Source organism: Emydura macquarii, unplaced genomic scaffold, assembly GCF_026122565.2.
Source record: "Emydura macquarii macquarii isolate MOO-44397 ecotype Brisbane River unplaced genomic scaffold, CSIRO-AGI_Emac_v2 contig_3080, whole genome shotgun sequence".
In the NCBI taxonomy this organism is placed as follows: Eukaryota; Metazoa; Chordata; order Testudines; family Chelidae; genus Emydura; species Emydura macquarii.
Window position 1 is genome coordinate 6,669,304 of NW_027133217.1, and position 21,402 is coordinate 6,690,705.

Consider the following 21,402-nt stretch of genomic DNA (forward strand, 5'->3'; position numbering starts at 1 on the left):
ATTTTTGAGCACTTCTTCACAAGCACTTTATAAAAAATTAAATGTGATCATAAATAGCATTTCACACTACAGTATTCATAACCTTGGACCCTAATCTGAGCAACAAAAATACAACCTTCCCCATACTACCTATCAGCTGACAATTTTGACCTCATGGGATCACTTCTAATAAGGGGGAGCGAAAAGTATAGTTCACTCTTAACACCCATTCACGCTTTGGTCTGGCTGATGTGATTGCCAACCGAAATGCCTATTAGTGCCATTAGACATGGTAAGTTTTGTGATATGAATAGCTGTACATTGGGAAATGAGAACCCTGCAATTTCACCTACACCAGAGGTACTTTAAGTGGACCACAGGCCAAATCCAGACTGTCAGATGGTTTTGAATGGACCCCAAATCTTTATTATTATTTTATTTGGACCTTGACCTAGAAACGTAGTCCTTGACAAAAATATTTGACTACACCTATTTTAGACCATGGAATCACCATCGTCCAGCACACTTGTCAGTCGTTATAGTCCTAGGCTGAATCTGAACCAACAATATAGACATGAAAGAATCTCTATTTTATTGCCCAATTCAACCCATCCAATTTCCATAACATTTATTTTCAGTATAAAAGTTAAAGTTATAGAATCTGTATCAGGCAAGCAATATATTTTACATGATACTGAAGCAACTACAGAGCTGCTGGACATCATAAATGAAAGGGGATTCATGCTTAGAAACTACACACAATTCACAATTTTAAATTTTTATTTCTGTCACTCAGTTACTGGCCAATGTAATTGATAGTAAAAAAAAACCCCGAAAACCAAAAGTTTAGAAATCTGAAGTTTTATCATGTATTTTGTTAATTAATCCCTAATGTGCCTAGAGATATAAAAATAATACAAATTAGTGCCAGTTTCTATGACTAAATTTAATAAATGTTGTGCTAAATTACTGTGAGCAATTTTGTAGGTAATAACTTTACACTTCTGGTCCACAAGAATGTCCTTGACATTACAACTGGATTATATCACTGTGGGAAAAGCAGGGAAGAAACAGACAACTCCCCCTCCAACAACTAGCAAAGAACAGGAGGGTTATGACATACACAAAAAGAAAGTATAGATAGAAATAGTGGCAACCCCCCTACTTAAAAGAAACAACCACTTAAATTCAAGTCCGTTTCAAAATGGAGACAGAAATACTCCTATCCCTGAGTCAATACACTCCCTCCAACCCATCTTCACGCTCTACCATGATCATGTTTATGGTTATATAACAGATGTTCCTATTTTAAAAGTGTTTCTTCTTCATTGCTTTTATTAAAGGCCCCCCGCACCAAACAGGGATAACTGACTGTAAGCCAGGAAAACAGCATAATTGACTGTACCCACATCAAACCAAACAGGGTCTTACATAGGGAACAACAGATGCTTCTTCTGGAGGAGATACCTTGTTCGGCACAAAGCAATCCCTGATCACATGAAGGAGAAAGGCATCAGAAACAACTTGTTGAAGCCATGAAGTTGTATTATGAGGCCGGGGAGGCTTATTGCCTCCCCATCTCTAAAGGGGTCATAATTTGCTAATACCATGAACTAGGGATGTAAAATATTAAACCGTTATCTGATAAGTATTAGTCTTACCATTAAGATTAATACTTATCGGTTAACCGGCAGCGCAGGCTCTCGGTCTCCATGCTGATGGTGTCGGGCCATGGGGCAGACGGCCACGAGTGCTGCCAGGGGAAGCAGAGGCCCTGGTGTAGGCACTGCAGAGCGCCCTGCTGTGGAACACCTGGGAGTATGGGTCCAAGATTGGGGTCCCCCCGCAGAGCCGGGTTGGGGGCAGGGTGTAGGGGAGACACAAAATTATATTGATTAAACCGTTAAGCGACATAATTTTAGTAGTTTAAACAGTTACCTTTTTAAAACAAAATTTACATCCCTACCATGAACAGTGACCTAAAATAACCATGTGCAGTAGGAACTAAAGTGCCATGTTCTGTATTTTCAAGACACTGGAGTACATAAAACTACCTTTAAAATCACTCATCTTCCTCAGCGCTTTGTGGTAGTGTTCTGGAAGTTGAAATTGGGGGAATGGGGTTAGCGTCTAGGGGGGCAGGGATGAAGACGATGCAGCAGTATGGGCAAAATATAACCTGCGCCCGGATTTGTGTTTTTATAGTGACTATCCATTTCTATTGAATCCTGATGTGTGTTTTTTCCCCACTTTTTCCTCTCATTTATTCTGGTTTACACAACTGAGTCCGAGGGTCCACATCAACCTACCCTCCTTCAAAGAACACCTTTTTAAAAGGAGAAACCTCACTACAACTGAGCACTGTATCTAAGCTGATATTCCTGGGCAAATAAAATAAAGAGCAGAACTTTTCTAGTGAAAGCCCCTAGCTGAGGATACTTTAACAACTATTGTTTATATGGCACTATAGGTGTGCATACTTTTTTCTGATTTAGAAAAAGTAAATACTCCCCCTTGATTGCAACACTTTGTTGTCAAGTTGCTGTACCAGTCCCGTCTCCTAGCTACAGTAAACTCAAAGTACAACAGTCCTCACTAACACACCTGTATCAACTAGTCATAACTACAAACCTGTGATAAGCACTTTCATAACAACAAAATACCTGCTTCCCAAGGAAGTTATTAATAGAGATTTTAGACAAGGGACTTTTCCTAATTGTCTACACTGGAAATCTGCCTGGTTAGAACCATATGTGCCCTATCACTGATGTACTGGTACCAGCACAAACACCTAGGATAGACAAGACAAACAGTTGTAAACTATAATTGCACTACTGCAGTTTATCTCAGTGTTACACAGTGGTAAGATCCACTGGTGCAAACACCTGTCCACACAGAGTTTCGACTGGTGCAGATATACCAGGGGCCAGTCATCAATGGCAGTAATCAGGGCAAATGTCAAGTGTAGACAGGACTTTAGTTTCAACCCTGCCTTCTCCTTTCCTCGCTTAATTTGGCTCTAACATTCAGAGCTGGAAACGAAGATCTGTTGCTCAACATACATTTTGGTAAAGAACAGATGTAGAGCACTTTGAAGGAAAGTATTATCTAAATACTTAACTTATACAGTACTTCACGTTTTCAGGATGTTTTACTTCATGTTTTAGCCAGGCCTATAATAATCCTACATCAGTGCTCAGTGGCATCATGCATTGTCACTGGTATGTCAGTGTAGAATGTCTTACGAGTGCTGAGCTACTGGCAAAGATTACCCCAGCAATCCCCAGAGTTAACGTTTCTCTCTTAATCCACAAAAAGCTGAATTTTGCATACTGAGAAAGAGGCAGACCAATTCTGAATGATACAGTCCATTCAAATGCTAGACATTTAAATGATTAGGAACCAAAATTGATGCATCTTGCAATTCAGACATGCACAGTATCTATACATGGGCAGGAGCCATTAAAAATAGATCCAATAGGCATCAAAGCACAATATGGAAAAATTATAGCTATATAAATTTAAAATCAGTTCTTCCCAGCTAGAGGGAATATAGGCTTGATCCTGGCATGAGCAAAAATGCCTGTTCTTGGACAACTGGCATCTTCAAAGCTGTGGTAACAGAAAGAACTTTACCCTAGCAACCATTAAAATGGTGCCTCTGGTTCCAGAGGAGGTGTGTCAGAAAAAAAGAGTTGTGGGGTGGGTGATGATGATTGCCATGATGAAGGGCTGAGCTGATTTGGTAGAAAGCAGTTGAAGCCTGAGGAGAGGACGAAAAATGGATACACGGAGAAAAGGCCATATTATGAAAAGCATTTGCTTTTCTGCTGCTACTCTGAGGAGACACACAAAGAGAAAGTAGGTCAGAGAAAGCAGGCACATGTGAAAAACTGTAGACATTTTCCCCAAAGCTAAATGTATTAGCTGCTATTTATACATTTTTATATTAAAAATATTACCATTTTAAAGCAGCTAGGATAGTTTGCTTTGGGAAGCAGAGATTCAGTCAGAATTATAACACCAGTTTTCAGTGGCTTCTAATAGAGAACACAGGTGCCCACTACTTCCCCTTAAAGAACCTAGAATCTCCTTGGACTGCTCAAGATAATTCTGCACAATTCACCCTTCTTCCCCCTTTTGTTCAGCACCAGAACATGTCTAAATAAGAAACCAAATGAGTGCTTAAGTTTTAAACCATGACAGGAATCATCATAAGCAATGCTGTTGTCATGGCAGCCATGCACAGGATTACTGACTGAACACTGCAAGTAAATTAATGACTGCATGCACAATGACAAAACAAAGGTGGAGAACGAAAAAGACATCAACACAGTCCAACTGAGACAGCGTGTAAAGGCAAGAAAAAGAGGTTAAAATAAATTATTTTAAAAATCAGGATTAGTTAGCCACAAATACACAACAGCATCTTAAATGAAGGTCTAATCTGGTAATATTTCAGACATCTCATGCTTAGTCCAGAACTTCCTTGGAATGACCCCTCCTATCTTCCTCTAGATATCACAGGAATTTTTATTTGTAGCTGTTTGCAAGTGTAAGAGTTAGGGACTCACCATTCCCACTGCCTTTACTGATTTGTCAAATGCCAATGATTATTTTAAATTTCATCTCACTTCCTGTAAACCCTGGTGTCAAACTCCTGCCTCCCCATACCTGCATCATAAAACATCACGCATGGTAATGAAATACCATCTGATGACTGCAAGGTATCAGAAGAACCACTGAAAATTAATCTTTCAGCTCCAACATCTTCACTTTTCAGTGTGTTTGCATTGCTTCCCCAGTCTACCATATAACCCATGGTAGGTTTTAGGTGCCTCATGGCAGAGACCTTACCTTTTCCATATTGTAATGCGTTGTGTACACTTACAGCACTACAAACAAATAATCCATAGCTAGCTATTAGGCGTCATGAGTACACCTGCAGGTAAGACAGAAAAGGATATAGTAGAACTTGACTGAAGCCACAGAAGCTTAAGAAAAGCTGGGATAAGAGGTAAGGCCCCCTAACAGTTCTGTAACGGGTTAAGAGATAGAAATCAAAAGATAAGAATAAAATGGTCAGTTTTCACAATGGAGAGAGATAAAGCATGGGGTCCCCCAAAGATCTGTACTGGGACCAGTGCTGTTCAACATATTCATAAATGTTCTGGAAAAAGGGGTAAACACTGAAGTGGCAAAATTTGCAAATGGTACAAAGTTACTCAAGATCATTTAATCAAAACTGAGTTTGAAGAGTTACAAAGGGATCTAAATAAACTGGGTGACTGGGCAACAAAATGACATGAAATTCAATGTTGATAAATACAAAGTAATGCACATTGGAAAAAATAATCCCAACTACATACAAACTGATGGGATCTAAATTTGCTGCTAACACTCAAGAAAGAGATCTTGGATTCATCATGGGTAGTTCTCTGAAAACATCTGCTCAATATACAACAGCAGTCAAAAAATTTAACAGAAGGTTAGGATCCATTAGGAAAGGGATAACTAGTAAAACAGAAAATATCATGATGCCACTATGTAAATCCATGGTTCGCATACCCCCTGAATACTGCATACAGTTCTGATCACCCCATCCAAAAAAAGATACATCAGAATTGGAAATAGTTGCAGAGAAGAGCAATGGAAATTATTAGGAATATGAGGAAAATTAAAAGCACTGGAATGGTTCAGTTTAGAAAGAGATGAATAAGGGGGGATACGATAGAGAGCTATAAAATCATAAATGGAATGGAGAAAGTATTATTTTCCCCTTCATGTAACACAAGAACCAGGGGTCACCCAATGAAATTAATAGGCAGCAGATTTAAAACAAATGAAAGGAAGTACTTCACACAACACAGAGTCAACCTGTGGAACTCATTGACAGGGGATTTTGTGAAAGCCAAAAGTATAACTGTGTTCAAAAAAGAATCAGATCAGTTAATGGAGGACATGTCCATCAATGGCTATTAGTCAAGATGGTCAGGATGCAAATCCATGCTCCGGGTGTCCCTAATGCTCCAACTGCCAGAAGCTGGGACTGGAAAACATGAAATGGATCACTTGAAATTGCCTTGTTCTGTTTATTCCCTCTGAAGCATCTGGCACTGTCCACTATGAGAGACAGGATACTGGCTTAGATGTACCACTAGTCTGAACAAGTATAGCTGTTCTTATGTTAACCATTCCCTGATGATACACTGAAGTGACTGTTTAAATCTTTCCCTTTGGGGTATAAAGTCACAAGATAAAGTGTTATAAAATCAAGTGCAACTTTAAAAAGACAGTGACTCCTAATCAAAGTAACGTGGTACAGTACTTATAAAGGTATGGTAAACTCATGACTTCCCTAGTACTTTTTCACTCTGCCCTTTAAAATAATTTTTAAATTCCTTGGCAGCTTGAAATTAAAAACTACATCCTATAGCTAAGGCCTGGACTGGGATTCAAGAAATTTTGGTTCAATTCCCAGCCCTGCCACAGACACCATGTGTGACCTTGGGCAACTCACTCAATCCCCCTACCCCAGTTCCCAATATTATGCTTATATGTTCTATCCCTTTCTCTCATCCTTTGTCTTATCTATTTATAACAAAAGATCTTCAGGACTGGAGCGGTCTCTTACTATTTCTATGTACAGCACCCAGCACAATGAAGCCCTCATGTTGGTTTAGGCCTCAAGGCACTACTTTAATACAAATAAAAAAGATTTCCTCCACTGTGCACACTCAGTTTATTGCTATAGGGTTAATCCTGAGTGCTGAGCTTTTTTTAATTTTTGTTTAGAGTATATCGTACAAAAGAATTAAAAATAAGGCCATGAAGAATTACCTGAATTTTGCAACAATAACTAAAGACAAAAATTAAGTCAAATGTTGATCTCGGAAAGAATTGTAAGTGTCATTTATGTCCTTTTCTTTGGTACAAAATATTTTTGAAAGCTCATTTAATCTCCTGTTTGTGCAAAGAATCACTTGAAATACCATCAGAAGGGGGTTGATAAATACTTTTCATAATGTATGCTCTACTTTTTCCTCTGATTAATTTTAAGAATTAAAAAAATAAAAAGTTACCGAAGGGCAGAATGGCTTTCCTCAAAATTATGACGCTATACGAGAATCTTATATCAGACATAAACCTACGAGAGCTCAGGAAAGTTACCAAGGAAAACCCTCATGGCCACAAAACTGACATGTAACTAGAGGAAGTAACACAATCCTAAAGGAAAAACAAAACATTATACCACAAAAGGCAATGATTATGCAAACCAAAGATTACCTTCCACACCTGGATATGCAAGGAACTTCTCCAAAACACTCTTGTGAAGACTTACATTGCTAGTAATATGGAGTTTTCCCCTCGAGTTTCATTGATGAACAAACGATAGCTATTTGTAAAACACCTCCAGTGTTTTATCCAAGTGTCTGAGCTGCCACCAACTGGCCTTTTGCTCACAACTTCTTCCATTATACAACTTACACGATAGTTACATGCAATCACCACAGCTCTACATAAGCAAGTACGTGGGTAATGTGTTGATACCTCTTCCTGGTATGGAGGCAAAAGGTGTTCAAGAAACATGCTTCTTTTGCCCCTGCCCCTCTCCTACACAGAATAAAATAAAAACGGGAACCTCCAGACAAAAGGAGAGTTTAGAGCTGAAACAGGTTGTACTAAAAGTTTGGTCTGCTAGTGTAGACTGAGCCAAATTGTGTTAAAACCAGGTTTTAAAAAATGTTCTCAATACAATGAAACAAGAGCAATACCAATAAACAATCAATTTTTTAAAAGCATGCTCTAAACCAGGGCTGTACCTCCAACTGGTTTCTTAACCTGTGATAACTCTTTTTGGCCCCAACTATATTAGCAGTTTTCTAAAATATTCCCTGTTAGCAATGGTGGGAACAACAGTAGATGAGGTACCACAAGTCACAGTGGCTAAAACCATAGCAGATGTTTGACACTAAGGTTCCCTCACCACTGTTACCAGTAAAGATGCACCAATGGAATGATGGGAAGTTCTCTGAAAAATAGTAAGAACACAGCAACAGCAGTCAGGCAGACCATGCTGTAACTGAGTTTGGCCATCACCAGATCAAGGAATGATTGCCCTGTGTAGAGAGACTTTTTACTAACTGGAAGGAAAAATATATTTGTCTGTGTCACTCGAAGAACAGTCATTTTAATGCTCTTAAACTAAGAAATGAGATTAGTCATATTTAAATTAACTTTGTTAAGAGATTCAAAAATGGATTCAAGATGAACATTTCTGGGCAGGATCTTTCAGATTTCCCGAGTTCCATAAGCAGTTAGGATTTACATTGTGAATTTGAGGGGTGAATATACATACAAACACCCTGCCACCCAAAGCAGGTTCTTTTCAAACTGGCCTTTGAAACACAGAATCATCAATGGCAATATTTTAAAACTCTTTGGCACTAATGACTTTAGAGAGAATGTTTATAATTGTGCAAGGAAAAAAAGGATTTTGGCCATTACATGTAACAAACCTCAAAAACCCTGCCAAGCAAACGTATTGACTAGACCAGCCCAATAATAATAATGTGCAGCTCAGATGTATCACCTGCAATTTGTATTCCTCTCTGTCTTGAAGACAACAGTTGGTTCTCCCTGCATGGCTCTGTCTAGTGGAAAGGTTCTACTATATACACTTGCAACTTCCTCTGAGGGCTGGACAAGTATCCCTCGGGATTCATTGAGCCAACATGTTTAGCCTCCTTTCCCAATGCTTCTTTACTGTTCTGAAGGTTCTCCAGCAGCCAATCCATGCTTAACACATTAAAGATATTTATTTAGGAGGTCAAAACTGTGTCTAGGAAACCTTTAAAGTGACAGGCAAGAAATGAGATTCATAGTTAAAGGCTAACAAGCTGTCTAACCATGAAAAATCATGGAGCCGAAGAAGAGCTGTGTAGCTCAAAAGCTTCTTTTACCAACAGAAGTTGGTCCAATACAACATATTACCTCATACACCACCACCCCCAATCAGTCTGATTGGCTGTCCATTTATTGGAATTTCCTGGCCTAATACATAGACTCGTAGAATATTAGGGATGGAAGGGACCCTAGGAGGTCATCCAGTCCAACCCCCTGATCAAAGCAGGACCGACTCCAACTAAATCATCCCAGCCAGGGATTTGTCAAACTGCACCTTAAGACCATCTAAGGATAGAGATTTCACCACCTCCCTATGTAACCTATTCCAGTGCTTCACTACCCTCCTAGTGAAAAAGTTTTTCCTAATATCCAACCTAGACCTCCCCCACTGCAACTTGAGACCATTACTTGAGACCATTAATTAGATTATTCCTATGCTTGTTCTGCTATCTGCCACCACTGAGAACAGCCTAGGTCCATCCTCCCCGGAACCACCTTCAGGTAATTGAAGGCCACTATCAAATCTCCCCTCTCTTCTCCTCTTCTGCAGCCTAAACAAGCCCACTTCCCTCAGCCTCTCCTCGTAAGTCATGTGCTCCAGCCCCCTAATCATTTCCATTGCCCTCCTCTGGACTCTCTCCAATTTGTCCACATCCTTCCTGTAGTCAGAGCCCAAGACTGGACACAATATTCCAAATATGGCCTCACCAATAACAAACAGAGGGGAATAATCACTTCCCTTGATCTGCTGGCAATGCTCCTACTAATGCAGCCCTATATGCCGTTAGCCTTCTTGACAACAAGGGCACACTGTTGAGTCATATCCAGCTTCTTTGTCCACTGTAACCCCTAGGTCTTTTTCTGCAGAACTGCTGCCTAGCCAGTGCATTGGATTCTTCCGTCCTAAGTGCAGAACTCTGACTTATCCTTGTTGAACCTATTCCGATTTCTTTTGGCCCAATCCTCCAGTTTTTCTAGATCACTCTCTATCCTTTCCCTACCCTCCAGTGTATCTATCACTTCCCCCAGCTTAGTGTCATCTGTAAACTTACTGAGGGAGCAATCCACTCCATCCTCCAGATCATTAATGAAGATGTTGAACAAAACCCGTCCCAGGATCAACTCCTGGGGCATTCCGCTTGTTACCAGCTGCCAACTAGACATTGAGCTGTTGATCACTACCCATTGAGCCCAATCATATAGTCAGCTTTCTATCCATTTTATAGTCCATTCATCCAACCCCTATTTCTTTAACTCGCTGGCAAGAATATTGTGGGAGACTGTATCAAACCTTTCCCACCTGTCATACTCCCATCACTCCCACCTGTCATACTTCCCTCTCTGGCCCAACGAGACGACATTTACTTTAACAAATACAGTTTGCATGCATGACTTCATCTCTAATAAAAGACAGAAATTTTGTATGTGTATAAAACTACAAGACAAAACAAATGCTACCAAACTGTAAAAAATGGTCAAGAACAAAAGATGAAGGAAAAATCCAGATTGTTCAAAATAGACTAAGCACTGATATATCAAGATTTAAACTTACACTACACGTGGTTAGTTTTAGACACACAATGTTTATCATGAAAGTTGGTAACCAACCTCTTTTTCCCCATTATTTCCTCCCAAAAGGGAAAGAAATAAAGACTCTATTAATCCTGTCCTCTGCCTTCCAACCAAAACAGGTACTTTTCATATATATTCCAAGAAATATTTTCATTGTATTTTTCAGTACTCAGAGTTCCACAGATTGCCTTATAAATTATTTTACATATATATACACACACACACACACACACACACACACACACTTTAGAAAAAATTTGCCAATAGTTTAATGCTGTTATATAGATCAAGAAGAGATTTTTACGCATGCTCTGGTCTGACCCCCATGAGTATATGGATAATTTAAGATCTCATTAAGTAACCTTATCTCAAGTCTGAGCATGTTTAGTTCTCAAAGCCTAGCTGTAGTAGGTTTTCCATTCATACCCCAAATAAGTCTTGATGTTTTCCTGTGTGTGTCTTCCAACAGATACATGTCCTCAAAGTCAGAAATCAGTATTCCCTTTGGTATTCTAGATATGGCCTCAAGCATCTTCCACAGAAGAATCCTTAGTCCCTTCTTTTATAATCCAGTGCATTCAAACATCATTTGCTTTCCTTACAGCATCATACTGGGCTCCATCTTCAATACTTACTAACACACTTAGGGTCTTTCTACATTCCGGTTCTAGCGTCTTTAAGACGCTCACCAGCTACTACCTCAGACTCCTTTTGCCACTTATCTTCTCAGATCCTTCTGCAAATCTGTATTTCCACAGTATTTATGACTGTTCCAATGTAGCCATCTGCAAGTTTAGATACAATACATGTACTTGGTTCGACAGATCAAAGTGAGATTAGCCACTATACAGAGCCCTGAGGGACACTACTTACTCTTTTGCTGCCATTTATAAACTCTGTACCACGCCAGCCAGATTTTTACCCAAGTCACTGCTTCAGTACAGAATCCAAAGTCCTTGTTTTACATGGTCGTTTCTTATGGGATAAATTAAGTTTAAGCTTAAATTACAAAACTTGCCCAGTGAGCAACAGCAGGCATCTTGAAAGTCACTCTTCCCTCCCCTTCAACATAAGGAGTACAAATTCTAAAATAATCTAACACTCCAGACATCACTTTTTAAACAATTGGGTTGTTTGAATTAAACTACTTGGTAAAGCCCACCACTGCAGGATAGGGGAGAACAAAGTTATTGACAACAAAGAGAAACTGTACACTCTGGGAAAACATACGAAGTGTATTATTGCCCTCAAACAGGTACAGTTCTCAGCAGCATTATAGCTGGTTGCTACGGCACTGACCAACAGAAGTTGATTGCAGGTGGGCAAACTACAGTAGCAGCAGAAACTTAACATATCCTGTTTTTATACAAACGTAACAAATAAAGGAAGTGAAAATGAAAACAGGCTAAACAGTGGTCTTCAAAATTTTCTGCAAGGTATCAGCACTGCTATTAAAGCCTATTATAATTGCAAGTGCTTACCACTTTCATTGCCACTCTTTTTCTACTCAGAACTGTCAACTTCTCCTTTTCAATTGCAAACCCTTGTCTGTTTAGTCTCAGGCCAAATGGGATATTTTGGACAAAAAATAGCAAAATCCATTAGATATTTATGAGTAAACTAGATGGGAAAAGGTTATACTTCTACTCCAAACTTAAAAAAAAAAAAAAACCAAAAAAACAAATAGCTCAAGTAATTGAACTAGACAAAGTTTCATATGTGATCAATTCTCAGTGAGTCCCATCAGCACACATTGAAAATTAACAAGATACGAACCATTAAAACGGGCTTTGCCCATGCATAGTAAAAGTAATGCCTATGGAATTATAAGAACAGGTTGTGTAACTGTTCAGTGTACCCAGTAGATACTGAGTATCGCTCCGTAACTAACAGATTAGTCAACTTTAATACCTGTGAGGCTGATCAAACGGAAGTTGCACATTTCCACTGGCGCAACTAAGATCATTTTTTCCCCTCTAAATTAAGCATAATTAAATGCAAACAACCTAATTTTAATGCGGCATTAAGTTTACACATATGCCCAAACAAGTCAGAAAATTAGTTACACTTCTCATTGCATTAATTCAGCCCTGTTGCAGAGAGAGCACTTTTCGTTACTAGTTAGGGTGCTACATTAATATCTTATAAAACAGATATGTACAGTATATATACACACACATCAATGCATACAGTAACTACGTCAGCCACTTAAGAGTTCAGCCTTTATACTTTTGAAGTCGAACTTATTACTGACATGTTAGACCTATAGTCCTAGGAAGTATTTAATATTAAAGAATAAAAATACTATGCTAGCTGTTTCTATCCACAATGGGATAGGACTTCACATTATAATAAAGCCTGGCAGAAAAAGTTGTGGAGCCACACATTTCTGGTATACTGTACATTTGAAGCTTGAACTGAAGAGAAACCACTGAGTTTCTTTAAGGGATACAAGTAAGAGATGTTAAAGCCCATGAATTGAAAGGCTTTTTTACCTGTTTCAGATTTTAGTATTTATATCATAATGATGTGTCCAGGTAATGCAGAGGCTTGAAAACACTGTTCATGCTACAAAACCTAGCAACAGCTAGACTATACTAGCAACTTTAACTTTTGCTTTTGTCATTTTTCATCCATCCATAATATTTACAGTAATTAAAAAGAAAAAAGTGTTATTGACTTTGTCATGAATTTATCATGGAGCAGTTACAAATTACAATGTTAATGCAAATACACAAATCACTACAAATATTAAACATCATTCAGTGTTCAACATAATTATTTTGAAGTGCTCAAAAACTGCTACATTTGGAGGACACCCTTTTAAAAAAATAATCAAGCTGAACACCTAATTATGCAAGTATGCTCTGGATGCTACTTCACCTATCTCTTCCATTCCCCTCCTTCCTCTTTCTAGAGCTATCACATGTCAAAGGGACACTACCAACCTAGGTTACTTCTGTCTATTGTCACCACACACCTGGAATTACTATAACTTTGTGCATTTGACAGCACTTCGTATACAGTCAGTTTCCCTGTTTGTAAGTATCTTTCACACCAAAACCAGAAAATAAAGTAGTATGCATGCTTTGGTCTCAAGAGACCATAGCTATGTGCCCCTAAGAGTTAAAAAATTTGCCCAATTGGTTTTATGGCAACCGTGGCAGTTGCTGAAGAGACCACTTGAGAGAGAATCTCTGCTGCATGTGTCGCATTTAAAGGTGGTGTTCCGACCCTTTGGGTTCTGCCTTCTGCGAGCTCTTTTCTCCTTTGCTAAGCTGGACTGCTTCCTCTCATAGCTTTGGAGACCTTTGCTGAGATCTTGTTTCCAAAGGCTGTGGTCCTGAGTGTGATCTTCCCAGTTATCCATATCCATGTCCGTTTCTTTGAAGTCTCGCTTGCACACATCCTTGAAATGCAATTTTGGGTGTCCTTTAGGTCTGCTTCCAGATGCCAATTGGCTATACAGGATATCTGTTTGGATGGACCCATCATTCATTCACCACACATGTCCAAGCCAGCGGTGGTGTCTCTGTTAAAGGAGTGTTTGCATGCTTACTCACTTGACCATCCCAGTGTTGGTGACTCTGTCCCTAGGAGATTCCAAAAATTCAACAAAGACAACACAATGAAAGCTGTTGAGCCTTTTTTCCTAATGAGAGTATAAGGTCCATGTCTTGCTCCCATACAAAAGTATGCTGATAACACATGCACAGTACACACAGATCTTTGTGTGTTCTGTCAGTTTGTTTTGCCATACTCTTTTACGCAGTCTAGATATTGTTGTGGCAGCTTTTCTGATGTGGATGTGGCGTTCCGTTTCAAGTAAGTTGTCTGCGATAGTGGACCCCAGGTATGTGAACGCTTTCACCACTTCAAGTTCATAATTATTAATGTTGATGGAGGGTGCTTCTTCAACTCCTTGGCACATTATGTTAGTCTTTTTTAAGCTTATAGTAAGCCCAAAGTCTTGGCAAGAATCTTTAGAAGACCCTTCTAAAAGTAGGGGAGCAATTGTAAAGCTACAAAACTTGGCAAGGGAACACAGGAGTGAAACTCAGTGTAATTTAGACTCTAAGTTAACTTAATTTCAGGTTGACTGCGTCCCTTCAAAACATTGCATGCAGCATGGGCAGGATAGATTTGCAACGTTTCTGAGACATAAGCAGATGGACAAAGAAAAGTGTCACAGGAGAGATGAATCAGGTGGAAGCTGTATAAGAAACAAAGGGAGAAATAGAACAGGCAGAAGAGGGGAAAAAGGGCAGAGAAAGATATCCCCCTCTACCTGCCAAAAAAAACTGAAGGAGCGAATGGATTCAAAGTTAGATACCCAAGAACAGAAAAGGGAAAAGAATTATTAATGCAGGAAAGAAAAGGCCAGCTCTGACTTGTGAAGAATAGACTTAATTTTCTTTCTTTGAAAAATAAAGTTGGAGAACACGAACTTTGAAAAAGAAAAATTAGGTTAGAGCATGACAGAACATAGGTTATACAGTACCATTTTGTACAGCATAAACTTATTGCCCTATTGCAAGTGCGAAGTGATCAGCAAATGACCTCATGGAATTCCAGTCAACTAGCTCTCTACCAAAACCAAGAGAATAGGATTAATTTTTGTAAAAGCCAGAACAGGTTTTCCAGTTAGAGAACCACAATACCTGAAGAATTTAAGCTATACAGGCTGATTTCATAAAGTACAGCTTTAGTTGGGAACTTACCAGACAGCTACCACATGAATAGTCTGCAGATAATTAATGAATTCTTCAAATAATTTAACCTGCTTATATTAACAAGTCAGTAAGCTATTTTCCCTACAATTAGGTACTGTGCACTGTTCTGTTCTATATTACCTCAAAATATGTTCAAACTGGGTAGGACAATTATATCTAATTTTAAATTACAGGTCTGATCTTGCAAACATTTAATATTGGGTGCAGCCTCTACTGCTGTGAGTAGCCCCATTGAAGCAAGCACTACACCAGGTAGTAAATGTATGAAGGGTCAGACACTATGCAAGTACTATTCTCCCCACAGACACAGGCATAATTTTCAAACTGGGATGCTTAAAGCTAAAGCACCTAAAACCCATATTTAGGGATCAAAATAAAGGTGGCTTGATTTTCAGATAGGCTGAACATCTACTAGTTTCACTAACTTCAGCTGGACCTGTGGTGTTCCACATCTCTGAAAGTTAGGCCACTTCTTAACATGGTTAAATATAGATTGAGGTGCCTAACTTTAGGCATCCAAGTTTGAAAGTTTTGGCTTTAAGTAATTACATGCAAAAATGGAAAAAAAATGCACTGAACTTAACAGATTCCTCATTAACCCTTCAACTGGTATGACTAGCCATGAGGGCTTAATTTGTAATAAAAGAGGTGCTGGGACTCAAGCAATTTGTTTACTTTCATAACTGACACAACAAGCTCAGAGGTGCCGGGACTACAAATTGCCAAGCCTAGAGGTGCCAAGGCTCAACCCTAGCAAGTCCTGGCACAAATTAAGCACTGCTAGACACCTCATCAGTTATGCAATTACAAGAGTCACAGTATATATTTCAGGAGCACAAGAGAACTGCATTGAACTTAGCAAGCATTTGGGGGACAGGAGGGAAGGGTCAAGTCTATCATTACTCATTGTGTATCCCTTCCTTGACTGAAAAATATCTTGAAAATAGGAATGATGTACCAAAGTAGTCTCGTCCAATACAATTTGTGTCTGCAGAAATGTATGTCTCAAGGTTTTGAAAACAAAATAGTTGTCCTAATATTATAGACTGCATATATACAGATTCTGGAGATAGAAAACAGTAGGTACATTAGTTGTATAGTTTAACAGAAATGCTACATACATTTGAAAATATACTGCACCTCGAATGCTTTCATTCTTTAAGACTGACTTGCCTGACAGAATAAAAAAAGACTTAAAATCATACACAGATCTCCAATTATAAGCAGTGTAAAAGGAAATCTAGGCATTGACAGCTTTCTGCCTGGTTTCAATTTATTTATTGAACAATGTTAAGATGTTTTAATAAAAAGATTTATACAAACTTGCACCTGCAACCTACAAATTATCCATTTTTATGGACATTAAGCTCAAAATCTAAGCTGTACCTACATCATATAAATCAATTTTTCTTTAAATAATGTAATCAAGAACTTTATTGGTGAGGCAAATGACAGTGCAGTAAGTAATATCAAGAATGTAGTTTAAAAAAATTCACACCACAACAGCCAAGTTTCCTCCTTCACTTTCATGCCATGTGAGACCATCATTAGTCTCTTTATTAAGGAAGAGTGATCAAAGGGAGATGCAGGTGTAAAATAAGTCTTTTTCAGTTGCATTAATGTCTCCCTGATGCATTATAACACTATAATTGGGGGGAACTACCCTTCTGATTTAATTACAGCCACCTACAATGTGTTTGCCAGGAGTTTCCATCTTGTGTTGAGGGTACTAAGCTACTCATAATTTTCCCTTGGGGTAGAGAAAATAGAATCCAACTGCCAACAAGAAAAGAGTCATCAAATCCCAAAGTGACACTACCCACTAGAGTACTAAATTGCCCAGGAGTCTTTATAACAGCAACAAGTTTTGAAAAATGATAAAATCATGGCAACTACTACAAAGTTCAAATTTTAGACTTTAAGCATTTCCTTAAAATATTTTTAAAATCTATTAATTTTGAATACGACTGTTTTAGGCCCTGATTCTGTAGGGCACTGATTTTCAAACTGTGGGGCATAACCCCCCTGGAGGTTACACTGAGGTTACCAGGTGGTTGCCAGGACCTGACCAGTTAAAAATTAACCATTACCCAACACACCCAGCGCTGTGCTGCGATTCTGCTGCCAGCCAGTTTCCATGGGAACCATGCACCCGCCCAAGAACTCCACCTTTCTCCACTCTCAAAGACTCACCCTTCCTGCCCCTGTAGCTGCACTGGGAATCAACGTGACTGTGGCACCACATACATCCTGGCCCCGCAACAAAGGCCTCACACCTGGCGTGTGCACATGCATGCACAGAGGGGGAAGAACCACTGTACAAGAGTGCAGCTCTGTGCAGATGGGATTCCAAACAGGATGCATGAGCCTCATACATGTGCTGATCATTTGGGGATTCCCCCCACAACACCCGTGGGTCCCAAAGTCTGCACCATCCATATTCCCCTCTTTCCCCTACATCGAGGGGGGCATGTGTGGGACATGAATCTCCAAAGAGAGGGCGCAGTAAAAACAAGTTTGGGAGCTTATGCTGTAGAATGATCCATGAAGGCAGACCTTTATCCCTGGGTGGATAGTGTTGCCCAGCTAGGTCAGGGGCCTCAGGCAGTAAAGCTGAAGAAGACAAAGTCAAGCTACAACCTGCAGCAGAGAGCAAAATAAGAAACAAGTACAGATTTCAGCCTTACACCATTCAAATGTGTTCATTCATACTGCTTTTCTGTTCAGCCAATTTTTGGGTGGTGTAGTCTAGTTTCCAGGAATAATAAATGGTTTACAAAAATCTAAAGTAAACTACAAAATTCTTAAGAGTAATTTGTCTCACACTGAGCAAATATTTAGTGCCACAAAAGTGCCATCTTTAATCTGGCACATTTAAGATTTTTTTGCATTTTCAATGCAATTTACGGGGTATTTTACTGGGTATTTTCAACCCAATTTACTGTGTATTTTAATACATACATAATCTGAACTGAAACAAACAATTTCTTCTTTAAGAAAATAGTTTGTCCAGCATTTACTTGCACCAGCAGCAGAACTATATACTCCCTAGTGACGTTACTCACATACAGATTACATTTCCTCCCCCTTCAGCCTATTTACGTACAAAACACACAAAAATATCTAACTTCTCAAATATCACTGCTAAGTCAAAGTCAATACTATGCAATCTACAGGAGAAAACCAGGCAGAGTTATAATGAATGTGACACTGAAACTGGACACAAAAATTAGGAAAGGCTGTCTATAGAGCAGTTATCCAGACATACTGCAAGCTCTATTACATAAAACGGCAACATGAATTGGCTTTATTATACTGTGAGCTTAAGAAAAATTGTAAGTTTTACTGTTGAGGGGAACAGGTACCATAACAAATAAGCAGATGAACATATAAATGCATTTTAATTCCTTACAGGAAAACTCAAGTAATAGGCATCATCACTGTACACCCAAGTTCAATATCTTGCTACTTCCCAATATAACATCCAACCATGTGATTAAACAGTTCCCTTCAGTCTAATATATCTAGTGCAAAATTCACTCAGCAATAATCCCATTAAGAAAAACAACTGCACTAGGTACAAGTCTATTGATTTATTGGTCTCCAGTTAAGTGTTCAAGTCAACGAGCCATTACCATCATTCTCCAAAACACTACTGTTTAGATATACATTTCAGACATTAAAAGTTACAAAATCTTGCTTTTTCAAAATCTGAAAATGTATCCCCTCTTCCTTTTCAGAGCAACTAAACCTAAACAGTACAAGAAATCCAACAATGTTCAGCCAGGTCATTAACTGCACTAGCTAAAAACAGGGATAAGTAACACGTATTTCATTTAATCTCCCAGACAAAGGGGGATGAACAGAAATTCTGGGGGAACAGTGTTAGAAATCTGTTATTGACAAGTCTGCATGTAGGCTGATAGTTTGTACCCTGCAAAGGGTACCATATTTGGAGGAAGCCATCTTCTACAGCAGCATAAAATATCCTGCAGCTATCATGGTTTGTTTTTAACCTGCATCCTCAACATGACAGTCAGCTGTGCTTTGAAAATACTCAACTAGCTACTGGAACATCCTATGCACTGCATTTTTAAGAATGTGACATTTGAGAGAGAAGAAGGAGGTTATTAAAGACACAGCATTCCTGCCTCTAAAGAAGATGACATAACTGATCTACTTTATAAAGTATATTGCACCTTTTGCTTTATAGAAAGACATGTGTCTGCATAAGATGTAACACTTGCCTTAACAAACTGGGAAACACTGATCAGATGTATAAGAGCAAGGTTCCAGGATCTAGTGTGCACACGGGTGATTGGGAAAGACAGCTCATTCTATGAATTCTTTACATGATCACACTTCAAAAGACTTCTAACATAAAACTTTTGTCTGCTGAAGATTTTTCAAAATCTCAACCAAATCTAAATTTATTAAGGGATAACAAACCCGTTATGATGAAATATTAAAGAAATTTTTGTAACTAAAAGTTGTTAAATAAAGTCAGTGTGAATTTTTAATATCAGATTTATGATATGTTTAGAGATTGTTGTAAGTGACTGGTGACTATGAGAGATAATAGGATTTTAAACATGTATGAGCTTAATATGAGCTACTTATTTTAATACTGAAATGACCCGGAATGTCAGAAACTACACCAACTATTATGACTATCTCTTATGAATAAGCACTTCTACATACATCTATTCATCATGTGCTAGAAGAAAGAAAAGACCTGTTGACCTAGGCTTAATAAAACAGAACCTGAATTCAAACTGAACTCCTTGGTGTTTTACTAATTTTAGAAGCATCAGATGTAAGCATCATTCCACAAAGCATCAATATGGGTGATACACAAATCCCATCTGCTCTCCTTGAACATTACAGATTTTGTAGCATTTTGCTTAAAAGGTTAGCACTGTTGTCCAAAATTTCCCTTTTTACGCTTCACACCCATCCATCTATTGCATTGGGAGGGTCTACATGCCAGTTGTCTGCCTCCTTCTATCCCAGAAGTGACTGCATTTCAGTGATGCTGCATGTATAAAGCTTATGAAGCACTCTGGGATCTTTCAGGATGCAAGGCATGCTGTAAACAAAAAACATTATTCAGGACCAGCAGCTAATTGTTAGACTGTGGAGGAAGAGGAGGAAAAACACTATTAGCTACTGAACCACCTTCTCCAAGAGGCGATGAAACCAGCAGCCCTGACATGCTGATTGTTGTGTGTGTATGTTTTGGTGAAAATCCCTGGCAGAGAGAAAAACAAACAAACATCAGCCATTAGCCTGTCCCCTCCTCATGCTTGTATCTCAATGGCCATTTCCCGTTAGCGAGAATATAGGGCAGGGGCACAACACGGCTGTATTTCAACCTCCACATATATTTTCCTGGGAATGCCATGTTCCCCAGCCTGGCCGGAGCCGGACTCCCCACCTGTTACCCATCCATAGGGGAGCTGGGGACAGTTCACAGAGCAGAAGACAGGGAGAGGAGCCTTTTAATCACCCACACACACAAAAAGTGTGGAGAAAGCGCCTCCTTGGGCGAGCTGGATGTGGCAGGGAGAGTGACCTCCTCTAGCCCGCCACCCCAAAAACTCCTGGGGGTGGCAGGGAGAATGACCCCTTAACCCCCCCACCCCACCCATACACCCGGGGGCTGACAGGAAGCGTGACCACCCTCAGCCTAGCCCCACAAACAGACCCCTGGAGGGTGGCAGGGAGAGGGACCCATGTATACCCCCCCCCCCCCCAAATATACACTCCCGGGGGCTGACAGGGGAAATGACCCGCCCTGCCCCCCACAGACCTCGGGCAGAGCCTGCCCGTCGCTGTGGGCACCTCCCCGCCCCGCCCCCACGCTGCCCCTCTCCCCGCGCCTCCCAGCCCTCGCTTCCCTGGGCCGAGCTCTCACTCGAGGCCGGGGATGCGCGGCCTAGCCCTCCCGCCCGCCCGCCGGCTCCAGCAGGCCCGCAAGCCCCACTCGCACCTGCCCGCGCCTCCTCCCGCCCCAGCACCCGCCGCCTCGGGCCGCCCCCTTCCCGCCCCAGGCCCTTCGACCCGGCGGGGGCCCTTCCCCGGGGGCTACGGCCCGCTCAGGGCACCATTTTGCCTGCCTCCCGCCGGGGGGGTGGGGTGGTTAACCCCCCCTTGGCAGGCCGGTTCGGGGGGGGGGGGGCAGGCCTGCGGTACTGGGCGCCCCTCCCCC

At 40.1% G+C, this 21,402-nt stretch overlaps 1 protein-coding gene across 7 annotated transcripts in view; it reads right to left on the bottom strand.

Annotated features, from left to right (window-relative positions):
- SETD2 (SET domain containing 2, histone lysine methyltransferase) overlaps nt 1-21,402 on the bottom strand; it is a 158,336-nt gene that overhangs the window by 130,930 nt on the left and 6,004 nt on the right. The gene's annotated exons all lie outside the window — the stretch shown is intronic.